This window comes from Eretmochelys imbricata, chromosome 10 (assembly GCF_965152235.1).
Source record: "Eretmochelys imbricata isolate rEreImb1 chromosome 10, rEreImb1.hap1, whole genome shotgun sequence".
Classification (NCBI taxonomy): Eukaryota; Metazoa; Chordata; order Testudines; family Cheloniidae; genus Eretmochelys; species Eretmochelys imbricata.
The window spans coordinates 84914630-84928735 of NC_135581.1; the positions used below are offsets into that span (position 1 = coordinate 84914630).

The window sequence follows — 14106 nt, forward strand, 5'->3', positions numbered from 1 at the left end:
TGCTGTATATGCTGCTGAGCTGAACTTGGGGATTCAGGTCAGACCACTGCACCTAAAGCTTCCTGAGCCCCCACAGGGGAGAGACTCCCTTTGTTGCACTTGAGATGGAGTGTTGGAAATGCACGTGTCTGTGATATCTGTGTTTGAAGCTAGTGCCATTCACCTATTGGAGGGGATGAGCCCTGTGTGGGAGGGATAGCTCAGTGGTTTAAGCATTGGCCTGCTAAACCGAGGGTCGTGAGTTCAATCCTTGAGGGGGCCACTTAGGGATCTGGGGCAAAAATTGGGGATTGGCCCTGCTTTGAGCAGGGGGTTGGACTAGATGGCCTCCTGAAGTCCCTTCCAATTCTGTGAGGCTAAGGCCTGACTCTGTCCCCCACCAAAGCATGGCAGTGCCATGGCTTGGCTTGGCATGGTTTAAGGAAACCTGCAAAATGGGTGTGGGTATTTGGGGTGGAAGTTGGGTCTTGGATGTATAACGAAGGCCTAATACCTCTGAGGCAAGGAGAGGAAATCTGGTGTGGTTTTCACTATGGGAGCGGCAGGGGTGTCAGCCTCAGCTTCCTGGATTTGGCAGGACCTAGAGAGGCAGAGCCTGCAGGAGCTTTTCCAGCCTCTGGTTACGTGGTCATTGAAAGGGCCAGGTAAGCTGTGTACACAGAGAGCTTGTGTCTCAGCCAATTGCAAGGTCAATACAGTTGGTAAAGAGGAAGTGCTGAAGCCTGGTGATCCAGTCTAAAAATGGGGTGAACTGGGGGGGTCCACCTTGAGAGTGGCACAGCCCTATGCTTTGGAAAGGGTCCCTCCAAGAGAGAGCTCCTAGGTGCAGTTCACTCCTGGCTGTAACGGCATGCATTAGGATACTCGCATTTTGTTTTTTCCCAGTGCACCATTTGTGAGGTGTTTTGTGTTAACTGGGGCTTAGCAAAAACTTTTCTGGCCCACTGTGCTCAATCAGGGGCTCTGCATGGGACTGGCCTACAGCAGCACTCAGCTGCTGGGCTCTGAAAGGAGCATCCCCTTCCAGGCACTGGGGTGAAGTCCTGCCTGCTTTATACTGCTTCCTTCCTCTAGGTGGAGCCAACTCTTCACTGTCCCTTGCTGTGAACTAGGATTTTAAAGATCTAGAAGATGGCATGCTCCAGAACATCCCCAGCTTCTATTAACTGCAGGGGTTGCTGGACGACTCTGGCCCAGAACCGTCCACCCAGAAGTGGTGCTAGCTCAGCAGTTCTCCTCCTGGCCATCTGTTGTCTGTCAGCCCCTAGAAGGCACTCGGGGAAGTGTGCCCCACGGTAGGGTAGACCAGCTACATTACTTTGTGAGGCATGTGTTGGAATTTGGAATACACTTACCTGCACCCCTTCGCAGTGCTGCCCAGACTCACAAGATCCCCAGGCCTCAAACACTGGGAGAGGTTGGGGGTCCTGCCTCTAACACCTCTCCCTGTTTTTTCAGCCAAGGGGGAGGAGGCTGCCTTTTCCCCACCTGCTGCACTTTCGAGCTTCTCTTCAAGGTCAATGAGCATCATCTGCTGGCGTCACCATTGTTACTGTGGCAACCAGACCTCTCCAGGCAACAGGAGATGTTTCTCTATAATTGTTTTCCTTTCTCCTGTTGCTGGGGCAGGGTGAGATCTATGCATCTCATCACACTGGTAGGAATAGGAGCCTCAGCCAGGACTGAGCAACTGTGCCTCCAGGGCATATGAAATCCACTCAGTCTGCTCCAGCTCTTCATCTCTAGCCACTCATGCTGCTCCAGGAAAATCTCAGCAGCAGCACTGTGACCTGCTGTGTGGGGAGCTGTACACACCACAGCACAGAGCTGCTAGCTGTGGCCATGCAAAGGGGACAAAGAGGCCAGCTGGGTTTCCAATCTGACTGGGTTCTACTTGTCCAGCTCTTGCTCTGTACCTGTGTAGTGGAGGTGGCCAAAGTGCAGTCCACTGCCCAGAAGACACAATTTTATAACAGCCTACCAGTAGGCTGTTCGGCGAGGGAGAGGGTTGGCATGCCAGGAGAGGAAGTCTCCACTGACAGCCCCTAGGAAGCTACAACTGGCTTTACTTTGTCCCAGTGAGTTGCAGTCCTCAGGCTCCTCAACTTCACCAGCTTGTGCGTGGCTACCAGCCCCATGTAACAGCTGTGATGCTGGGTTTCTCAGCACAAGGTAGCTCCCCAGAGAGCAGGTTGAATGGAACAGATGTGTTGGGAAAGTGCTCAAGGTGCTAACACACTGAATCACCCAAGTGAGTGTCCTTAACATCCCAGGAAAGTGGGCTGCTTCCTTGTGAGTCATCAGACACATGCAGCCTGCGGGGTCAAAGTGAGTCTCCCATGAAGCGCTGCCTGATAAGCAGCCAAGCTGCCTGGCACAGAAGCTGTGACGGGTATGAGGTGCATTGATAGCAAGGCTTCAAAGGCTGGCTCTTGTGCTGCTGCATTGCAAAGTGAGCTAGAGGCTGCCCAAAGCATCAGTTGCTGATCTCCCAGTAACCTCCCTTTTATCCCAGGAAGTACTGACTGGTGTAGGGCATCCCCAGTTCCAGCCCTTCCTCCTCAAGGAAATTAAAAGGCAGAAACCTTGTGAAGGAGACCAGCAGCTGGGGTGGGGCTATGGAGCAGCTGGTAAGGGATGGGGACAGATGCTAAGAAAGAGAGTCGCCAAAGATGGGGGATAGGGTGGAATTTTTATTGATGCAAGGGTATAAAATACAGTGCCTGGATAGAAGTAATGGGCACATTTTAACCAATTTGTTGAAGTTTCAGCTTACAGCCAGTGGATCTCATTTTGCCTTTGCTAGATTGAGGAGCCCTCTGCTATCTGAATTCTCTTGGCTTTCTCTTAGCTAAACTAAAGAGACTGAGCTCTCTTAGTCTCTCATTGTAACACATGTTTTCCAGACCTTGGAGAAGTCTTGTCGTTTTGCTGAACCTTTGACAATTTGTCAAAATCCTTTAAAACCTGGACAAGCTGTGTCCTGAGAAACCACTTCGAAAATCAGTGGCGAGAGGGTTTCCTGCCCTGGTGCAGAATGGGATGGAGTTGAGGCTGGAGACCATTAAAAGCTGATTTGTTTCACCTGTGATGCCAGGTGTCTGGAATGCCAGGTGCAAGAGGTAGAGCCAAGTGCTCTCTACAGCTTGGAGAAAGAGCATGTGGGATAGGGAGCCACAGTGGGAAAAGAATTGGGCTTGGTACAACTCATCTTCTTTCTGATGGATAAAGCCACTAGGAAAGGGGTTTTCCACCTTTCAAAGAAAAGGTGTATTTTTTTTATTTCCTTCCTGCAGCCACCTCTCCCAGGAAAGCCTAAGCTCTCAGGGGATCATGGACATTCAAAGCCAAGTGTTAGAATACATATCTCATTATTGTGCAACTGTTTTTGTGAGTGTGACAAACTCTGTTGTAAATGCATTTTTTTCCTCCCCTTTGCAGTAGTAGTTGTATCCCCTGGGCTAAGAGGGGCCTTCTAGGGGCAATGGGGGGAGCTGCCCCATTCCCTTCTAACCTATTTGCTGCCCCTCTCAGAGGAAAGGGGCAGGAAAGAAGTGCACAGAGCAAGGGAGCAAAAGGAGGCCCTGGTGGATAATAGCCCTTTAAACAGCTACTGAGAAGCTCTAGAGGGAACTAACGTGTGTTCACTAAATCTGCCAAAGCCACATCTCTGGTTCCTCAAGCTCAAACTGGATGTTACCCTGGCTCTCTCCAAAGGCTTTGAGGCTGCAGCTGTGATCTGGGCAGGGAGGTGACTGGTAGGCACTGCTGCTTTGGGATCCACAAGTAGAGACTTGATCATGGTGCACATGCGCCCTACATGTGGGAGTTTGGAATGTTTTTACCAGCAGTGTCTTTTAGGGGGCCAGGCCTGTGTTCTGCACACCCTTGCACTCCCCCTCCCAAGAGGGTAAAGGGCAGTGTGACCCCAGCCACCCTCAGTTCCTTCTTACCACCCTCGGCAGCAAGTCAGAACAACTTCAGTGTCCCTGTAGTCGCTAGAGATCGTTCGTTACTGGTCGCAGTTACTACAGGTATTACATGTTAGTGTTTCTGGTCTTAGCCTGTTGGTTTAACAAACAAAAAAAGCCACAAAATCTACATGAGAGAGCTGATCCCAGGTGTTCAGTTTCATGGCTGAACCCATGTCCCCAGGTTTAAAGACCTTTCTCTCCCATGGAAGGATAATTTCCCTGTGGGATGAACACCTGAAGGGCCTTTACTATTTGCAGAGAGTCATATCTCCTCTAAGTGTGCAATTTGTAAATCTTTTAGCAAACGCACACACAAGGCCAGAGAGTCAGCGCTAAATCTTTACCTCATGGAGCAGTCTGAGGGGAGCTTCTGATTCACAGGTGTGCCAGACAGAAGTTCCTGCCTTTTTTCCAGCAAACTATGCTTCCAGTGCTCCGTCTGCTTGGGACGGCACTCCAGGCTATGGAGCGGCAGTGTGCACTCATTCCTCCTCCAGGAGTGCAAAGACGCTGCTACGCACCCTGCTGGAGCAGGCATTTCCCCTTGCTGCCTGCAGAAGAGCAGAGCATAGCTCCGTTTGCCTCTCAGCACCATCCCCCTTCCCAGTACAGGGCAAGAGATTGCTAAGAGTCGGCAAGCTGGAGACTTGCTTAAGCCAGTGCTAGTAAAGACACGACCACGTCATTGACCTTGGGACTGATGCAGCACTATCCAAAGATGACAGCACTGAACTGCCTAGAGTGCCTCCCCTACAGCCCTTTGAGAGCGTCTCTGGTGTTGACTCACCTGGGACCACTCTCAGCAGAACACAGATCTCTAGTACTGACAATACCTAAGGGGGCATTTTCTGCCCCCGCAGGACTGAGTCACCCTGGAGTCTTCTCTTTTCAATGTTTCTGCTTCTGCTATGATTTCAAAATCATCTCTGGTACCCCAGTCCTGGGTACCAGTGATGAAGATCTCACTTCATCCACCCGAGAGTCAGAGGTAATCCACGATTCCCACTCAAGTCTCAGTGGCTCCAAGCATTGCTTCTCCACTAGTAGGTTTTTCCTCATTTGCAGCCACTTCTAGCAGGAATCCTTCTAGACCCCAGCACCCTTCCTACCTGGCCGATCTAGGGATAGGGAAGGGCATAGATTAAATTCTTCCCTTCTACAGAGATCATGTACCTGAAACTCCACGTTTCATAGATGCCTCCTCTTTGGCCCAATATGTCATACTGCTTTGGCTTTCAAATTTGGCCATACTGGGCAGGAGATCATCCCAGAGGAGCAGCAACTGCTGAGTGAAGGAAGGACATGGAGCGTCAGGAGGACCCCATCAGCACCTCCATGCTTTCTATCAACCCCCCTCTCCCCCCAGCTGACACAGTGATTCTATTTGTCCCTGCTACTGTTGATGACTTCAAGTTATTTCAATAATTGTTTAAAAGATTATAGAAATCCTTGAAGTTCCTTTTGAGATGGTTCAAGAGAAGGCTTATACATTTTTTGAGATTCTGTTACTGGCTCCTCAGAACTGTGAAACTTTGCCAGTGAAGAAGGGAATTTTAAACCTTGCTAAGGATTTATAGGCTCCCCCAGCCACCCACTCTGCTTCGCTGAAATGCGTGGATTGGAGATATCCGGTTCCATCTGAGGGTTTGGAGTATTCTGATACTCATCTTGTTAGTAGTCACTGCAACCAATGAACAATCTAAGCAGTTTACAAAGTCTGCCCCAAAGGACAAAGAACCAACCTCTGAAAAAAAGATTAGATTTTTTTTTCACCAAAAAATAAATAAATAATACTCCTCTGGTAGCCTGCAAGCAAATCATCAGGCTACATTATTTGCAGTGGGACAAGGAAGTGAAGATTGTGGATAACCTCTCCTTGAGTTCTCCTGGGAGTTTAAGTCCATTTGCTCAGCAGGACAATCAGTTGCCAACACATCCCTGCAGGCAGCTTTAGATGCAGGGGACACAAGGGTACAATATATAGCAACTGGTGGCAAGGAGGAGGGCCTCGTCTGTATCTGGTTTTACCTAAAGAGGTACAGACACCCTTTGAAGATTTACTCTTTGATGGACAAGACCCAGTTAATTCAAAAACTGATCAGGCTTTGTACTCATTAAAATGCTCCAGATCCCCGCTTAGATCACAGTGTATCCAGAAAATAAGGAACATATAATTGCGGCCACCTGTGAAAGTGTGGTTTAAGTTACTTGCCAGCATCACACAGGAACTCTGTGGCAGAGGCTGAGATTGAATTCAGTTCTCCAGCTTGGCAGGGCTGGAGTAGAGAGGTGGATCTGTGAGTGGTCAGCATCGAGAGGGTTAAATGTCTGCTTGTGGATGAGCTTGGCCTGAGATAAAGCATAGAGGGGGAAGAGTAGAGGAGCAAGGACAGCGCCCAGTGGGACCCCCTACAAAGCACTGATGAGGGCATGAGTAGGACCCGCTGAAGGAGTGAGTAGAGAACTGGGAGAGGCCAAGATTTCCAGAAGAAGTGTGCTTTGCATCTAGGGACTAATCTCCCTCAAGCACTGGGAGAGCTAGGAGATCATTAACTCTGCCTGGGATATAAAGCTGTATCTTGTGGCTGTTTGAGTCATCCTCTCCAGAGCAGTTCTGTGCATATGTTGAATAGAATGGGGGAGACGATGGAGCCACATACTCCCGTACTCGACCGTACACAACCTTCATCCACGTCACAGAGGCCACATACCACCACAATATTCCAGGTGTCCCCTGTCCATTAGGAGTGCCTCCTCATCTGCAAGGCTGAGCCATAGATCGTTGCACAGGAGAGCTGCAGAGGTCCGTGTATTATGGTTCATTGCCAATAATTATGCAGCGTACACGTGGCTTTAACGTGCTGTTCATAGGCTGCACTCTGCTAGGAGGGTGCGTGAGGTGACAGGTGTGGGGGCAGAGTTAAGGTCAGTTGAGGTATTTAACTGCATTTCCCCATTGCACTTCTCTGGTGCCTCTGTTCAACGAGACTAGCTCAAAGCACCTTACAACCATGCATTAATATTGCTTCAGAACACCTCTGTGAGACAGGGTGCTGTTATGTCCATTGGATGGGTGGGAAGTGGAGGCCCAGAGAGATGAAGTAATTTTACCAAGGTGACAGAGGGAGGTAGAGCCAGAAGTGGATGTTGACCTCCTGAGCTGCAGTTAGCTGTGATAGACACAAGCCCATTCTCTCACATTGGTGGCTTTATCTCAGCTTAGACTCACCTGGCCTTTTTAAAAATTCCAGCCTTCTTATCTATTATTTCTGACATCATTATTGTTTTGCAATTGTCACAGAGGTCTGCTCCACACACAGCTGTCCTGGTTTAACTGCAGGCATGATTTTACAAAGACTTAATTAAATCCGTGCAAATCTGTGGGTGGACACTCTTAAACCAACTTAATCCTGTATTTTAGTCATTTAGCTTGCTCCTGTACCTTACATTATCCATTACAGAGCAAGCTTAAACCACTATAACCAGTTTTAAACTGAGATAAATGTGTCCACATGGGTTTGCACTAGTTTAACTAAACCAGGGTAATTAAACTGGTGCAAGTTTGTGTATAGACAAGCCCTGTGGTTTTGTCTGGAATTAGAATAGCGACGGCTTGTGATTAGCGACATTACCTTCTGGCTAAGCTGAACCTACAGACCCTGCGTTTCCTCGTCCAGTGCGGTGAAGGCAGAACGTCTGCCCATAACCAGATTGCTTGTGGTGCTGTTACACACACTCCAGCCACCGAGGGCTCTGAAGGCAATTTTCAACTGGATATTTGAACGAAGTTGGAAGTAAGAGGGAGGCATAGGGGGGCAGCTCCCCCAGTGAGTATGCAGAATAACTTCTGCACCGCAGTTCTCCCTGGCGTGCTGGTAACCCGGACAGCTACAACCCAGACATGCAAAGGGGGGGCCGAGTGCAGCATTTTATCCAGGGCAGCACAAGCTTTGAGGAAGAACCTCTCATTTTGAGAATGCAGTGCAGGGACAGCAACATCAGGACCAGGGAAGCCAAGCACCTGTCCGCGAACACATCTGAGAGCAGGGCTGGATTTACACCTTACATGCCCCTAGGTACAGCATCTTCCGTGCCACCCCCTGCCTACAGCTGACCTTCATGTTTGCTGTAAAAAAAATGAAACTTTTAACCCATTTTTAACTTTTAGGTGCCTCTAGAATGCCGGTGCCCCTTGGCATGTGCCAAACTGGAAATCCGTCCCTGTCTGAGCAAGCTGTTTGCCCTTTCCAGGTGGGTGATTGTGTTTCCTAGAGCAGAGATGCTGCCTCCTAGTGACCATGGCATCTGGCAGCACAGGGGATAGGGTGGGTCACAGCCCCTCTGCCAGTCTATCAGTGTCACTGTGCCACAAGGAGGCAGTGGGATCATTAGCATGACAAGCACACAGCTCCTGGCTAAGAGCCGTCATTGTTCACCAGGGGCTCAGGGTGCTGCTGCCCACAGCCAGCTGCCCCGTGACAGAGCACGCTCTATGGAGGAGACAGAACAGTGCCAGCTTTCAGCAGAGCCTTTGTTTAAGTCAAAAGGAAAAACAACCTAGCAGAGCAGCCGGCACGTCCTAGGAGACGCAGGCGGACTCTGGTGAATTCATTACATCAGTCAGGCCTCACTGAGGCCCCACTGGAAATGGAGGGAATGTTGAAGCAGGGGCTAGACCCCAGCCGCTGGCAGGTCTGCTGCTGGCAGGCCTGCCTTGGACAGTGACCATCTGGGCATACAGTTCATACAGCAGAGGCCTAACTTGCAGGAGAACACCAATATCTGACTGCCTGGGCTGTGCTCCAAATAGGGGCAGTGGGAGCTGAGACCCACCCCTGCCTGTAATCAGCACTTCTGACAATTAGGCAGACTCTTCTGTGACCCTTTCTCCCAGATTGACCCTTTCAGAAGCTGCTGCCCCAAGCAAAATATCTAGCTGACTGGTGAGGGTAGTCAGGGCCTCTTCCTATCAATCAGCTTTTGGATCCATAGGACCCACCGTGGCTGTCTGCACTGAGGCAGAGTTAGAATGAGACTGTAACTGATGCAGAGGACCTGCGTCTGTTGGTTTGCCCATGCTTATTGTTCTTCACAGATATAAAAGCAAGTGAATCCAAGGAGATCTGTAATTCTTAGAGAACCTGAGTGCTCTACTCATATGCAATGATCCTCTCTTGTGGTGGATGATATAGCTTCTGCAGCTAGGTTCAGACCAGAAGAGCATCTCAGTACCCTCAAAAAGAAAAGGAGTACTTGTGGCACCTTTAGAGCCTAACAAATTTATTTGAGCATGAGCTTTCATGGGCTACAGCCCACTTCATCGGCTGCATCCAATGTTGTGAGTTGTAGCTCACAAAAGCTTCTGCTCAAATAAATTTGTTAGACTCTAAAGGTGCCACAAGTACTCCTTTTCTTTTTGCGGATACAGACTAACATGGCTGCTACTCTGCAACCTCTCAGTACCCTGTGACTAATCCTTCTACGATGGATCAGAGAACTCCTCGGTAGGGAACAAACCCAGGGCCACCCTCTGGCATCACATTTTTGGTCATACAGATGTCAGGGTAAGAAATCCTGCACCTTGACTTTTTTCCCCCATTTGCAATTGCAGAGGGAACCAAAGAATCTGGAGAAATGCTTTAAAGAATGCCAGCTTGCCAACTCTTCTAGCCCTGAACCTGCCAGAGGGGAGGAATGGGTTTGGGAGGAACAGGGAAAACTGATGGGCAGTTGGGGTGAGGTTTTTATTGCTGGGATTTTAGGGTGGTGGAAGAGCGGGGCTTTTGTAAAGCCCCCCAATGGCAACTGATGGGGTCTGTTGCTGCAGCACAGCTGTTAAGAAGAGGAGTAACAATTTTTTGGTATGACAGACATGCAGAACCAGAGGCCAGTCTGACAAAGGCAAACAAGACTCCTGGGAAAGGACATGGCTAGCTGCAATTCAATATGAGTCTATAGGTCCTGCCCGCACCTAGCAAAGCCACAATCATATTTTGAACTAACAGACTCCATGCGAAAGGTGAAAATGTCATTGTTCAAGGAACAAAGCCGCCACATCAGAGCTAGCAGGTAGCCAAAGTCACCAAGGCCCAGAGCCTTAAAGACTAATTAGGCCTCTATCTTCCCTTGTTTTCAGTGGCTGTGAGACACACACAGACTTTTTGAGGGTCTGGGCCTAAATCCCTGTAGTTCCTGGTTGAGACACAACATATTTGGCCTGGAGCCAGTCACGTTAATGGATGGGTGCTAAGACAGCCCGTCAGCTACAGGTGAGACCTCAAAGTGTTTCCGGTGTCAGTTTTTTGCTGCATAAATTTTGAAATTAAAAATGGAATTAAATTAGCCAGAAAGGTGTTATGGGGAAGGGTAGCTAGTGACTGTGAATGGGGGACTGGTTATGTTAATGCCTTTATTAAGCCTGTGCACATGCACAGTGTCAGCTGGCTGTTTCCAGAAGCCAGAGCAGACTCAGACCAGGGTTCTCATGCAGTTAACTTAAATGCTTCTCTCTGGCCAGACAGGACTCCCAAGTTCTAACTGACAGTTACCTTGGGCCTCCTTTGGGGGGTGAGGGGGTGCTCCTCCTTGGCCCTCCATGAGCTGCTATTTCTCGATCACCTCATAGTTCTTCTTTGAGCACTGGTCCCTCTGTGTATTCCACATGTGGGCACACATGAAGTTGGAAATCTTTCCCTGACTAGGCCACCCTGTGATGTAAATAACCTAGGGAACAAGAAGAAACCTGAGGAGGAGGTCAAGACTCAGGAGAAAGAGGACTATTTCTCCAAAAGTTACAAAAGATCTCTCAAGCCTTTTTAGCCATCTACGCATAAGGATCTGCTGCAGTACCCTCTCCTGATGACTTAAGTCCTGTCAGGAGTTGCTGGGAAGGACAGTGGACACTCTGGACATGGAATTACCTGAAGTGCAGGAGAAGCAGATACAGTATTTGATATTCTTCAGTCTGACCCTAGCAGGTTGGCAATGCCAAGGATGGAAGACTCACAAGGCAGATAGAGATGCTGCAATCTCCAGTAACCAAATGAGGAAAGCTGAAATACCAATTCCCTCAAAAATGATTTGAGAACTTCCCCCTCATCTTAGCAACCATGACCCCTTGTCTTTTGTAGAATTACTGCTTCCAAGGATAGAGTACCTCTAAGTATGGCCTATATTCTTTGTTTCTAAATGTATAGGAATGCTAGCTGTATTAAAACACCCATTGTTTGCTCGTACCTAGCTTACCAAGTGATTCAGATCACTCTGATCTGTCTTCATCATTATTTACCCCAATTTTTGTGGCATCTGCAAACTTTATCAGGGATGATTGCATGTTTTCTTACAGGTTGCTGATCAAAATGTTAAATAGCATAGGGTCAAGAACCAATCCCTGCAGGACACCACTAAAAACACACCGGCTCCATGATAACTCTCTGTTTACAAATACAGTGTGAGACCTATCATTTAGCTAGCTTTTAATCCATTTAATGTGTGCTGCATTAATTTTTTGTAGGGAGCCAAAGTCAGGAAGGTCATGGGTGGATAATGGGGGGGAGGGAGGGGGGCGGAACTTCCCACAAGCTATGCCCCTGTCTCCTGGTGCCTATATGCTTGAGATGTATGGAACTGCCCAGTTGGAGGAAACAGTTGGACAAACTCAAATGGAACAGTTTACAAAAGCCCAAGACATTATTTTTTGCAACTAATGTGGTTTTATTATTGTATCAAGCTCCTCCCTTTACAGCAGTTAGTTACAGAGTGTTGCACATGAACATGGGGGAAAGGAACTAAAATCAAGGAACTAAGGTCAAATAGTAACATGATGCAGAAGAAAAGAACCTGGGCGCTCTGTTTTTACAACATTCAGCATAGAAAGAAGCTAGGAGCACAAATTGCCAGCTCAATACAGTTAAGACGTTCACTTTTTTTATTATAATTTTAAAATATTTTGTACCTATTACATACGGGAATATTACACATTGTCATCCACATGCAGAAACAAGCAAAAGCGGAGTTTAAATGTTTCTCTACTGTAGTGTCATGGTACCTCTGGGTTGGCCCGTGTCCCATAGGCTAACTCAGCCTCAGGCCTGTAGCCATTTGCTGGGGAAGGCAGGGCTTGGCCCTGTTATAAAGGTGGTGGGTTTTTTAAAATGTATTTTCTCATAAATTTTGAGGAAGAAGGCGAAAAAAGCTGAAGACAGCACACACTGCTACAAAACTCTTCAAAAAGGTGTGAAAGAGACTCCGGGCAGGGAGGAGAGTGGGCACTGGGGTAAAGCTGCAGAAGGGACGCAGCTGCAGCGACCAGGAGCGTGTCCTGGGGTAGGCAGATACGCTCCCAGCTGCTCTTCCTTCCTGGCGAATGCAGGTGCCCCTAAAGCCCCACTGTCACTCTTATTAGTCAGAATTGCTTCAAGTTGAAGAATGAGACATTCATATGAGGGTCTAGCTAAAGTTTAGTGCATTAACTTTTTCTGCCTAGACACTCTGCTGAGGAAATGGACTCAGTAGCTGAGCATGCACCATTTGTTCCCTCTTCAAACCCAGATCTGAGTGTGCAAGGCTTCCAGGCACCAGGAGTTGGCTGACAGCCAAGCACAGGTAAACTGGTCTAACTGACTTCTTGAATGACCTAAAGTGAAAAGCCCAAAGACTGAAAAGAGGCCAATGGAAAAACAGGTTGGATCTGTATCACTGCCCGCCTGTGATTGGCTGTCATAGCTGACATTCATACATACTGACTCAATCAGTTTACAGAGAATAACATTTATTCTCCTGGTAGACACACTTTGGACCAACTAGTTTAAAAAAACCAAGAAAATACAATGCAGGAATTTAATAAATTCCCAGGCAAGAATCTCACCCTCAAAACAAGGGCTGTAGCTAAAGGGCCAGCTGTGCTGACTGGCCTCAGCTCCTTTAGATACATCAACTCTGCTTTGTAGCCTGTGCGGAGACCCCCATGGCTGCCAGTGATACTTTGTTCGTTTCTCGAGGGTCTGTCTGTTCTTTAAATTGCAACATCTGAGTATTCACAATGAGATCCCTCAAAACCACATGGTGCCATGTTAACATGTATAAATTAAAATATTAACTCCATACAAAATGCAGCTTAACACCAAAAATAAATATATAAATTAGATGGCAAAATAAATCATTTCCATAGAAATCCCATTTTAGTCCTCTAGCAGCAGGTTTTTCAGGCAGCATTTTCTCCACACCAGCTGCCCAGGAGTGGCTACTAGTTTGCTAGCGGCACAGATTAGCATGTCCCAGCCAAGCATAGCACAAGGACCTGGGCTCCTTCCCCACCAGAGCGGGGCCCAGGGCCAAGTACCGGCACTGATGCAACACGTGTTCGGGACTGTGGGCCAAGATTTTCATCATAGCCTTTTTATGGTATAGCCCCCCAACGGCTTCGTGGCTCTGTCTTGCTAAAAAATCCTCCCTGGTGCCATGAGCAGCCTGACATGGCTCTGCAACGACCGATCCGTGTTAAACATGTTGGCAGAGCAGCTGAGCACTAGTGCGTGAGCAGCCACTTCCACTGCCTCACGTTTATGGCCCTTCATGAGCTGAGCCCGGAGCCTGAAAGGGCTTTTCCATCACTAGCTTATACAATGCGCTGATGTATTACTCAGCAGCAATGGAGCGCCCATGCCATAAAGGCAAGGATCTGTTAAGATGGCTATGACAGCGCATCCCTGCTACCCCTGGTGCCTCAGTTCCCTATCCCTCCTCCTCCTCCCACTCAAGAAAGCCTTTGGTTCATAGGCCACAACAGTTCTTAGGCAAATCCTGGTCCAGCAGCGGCCAGCGTTGTCTTGAGCGCTTCTGTTTAGGTGAGTTGGGGGTTGTGCGTTTGGATACCCTTCTGACTGGGACTGTTCACGTAGCAGTCCCTCGATGACTCCTGCAGTCACACTGCTGATGCTCAGAAGTACAACGTTAATCATTTTACAAGTGCAAAGCTGAGGTTAGCAGATCAGGAATGTGCTCTTTGTAGCTAAGAATGACAAGCCAATGCTCCACCAAGCCAATTTATCCTTCATCACAGCTCCTCAACCATGGCGAAATAGATGAACAGGTAACCTAGTGATGGGTGTCCAACAACTCAGGACAGAAGCCT

General features: G+C 48.4%; 1 protein-coding gene across 1 annotated transcript in view; it reads left to right on the forward strand.

The window, feature by feature from the left end:
* Window positions 1-14106, forward strand: part of PPIP5K1 (diphosphoinositol pentakisphosphate kinase 1) — a 183494-nt gene that overhangs the window by 134711 nt on the left and 34677 nt on the right. The gene's annotated exons all lie outside the window — the stretch shown is intronic.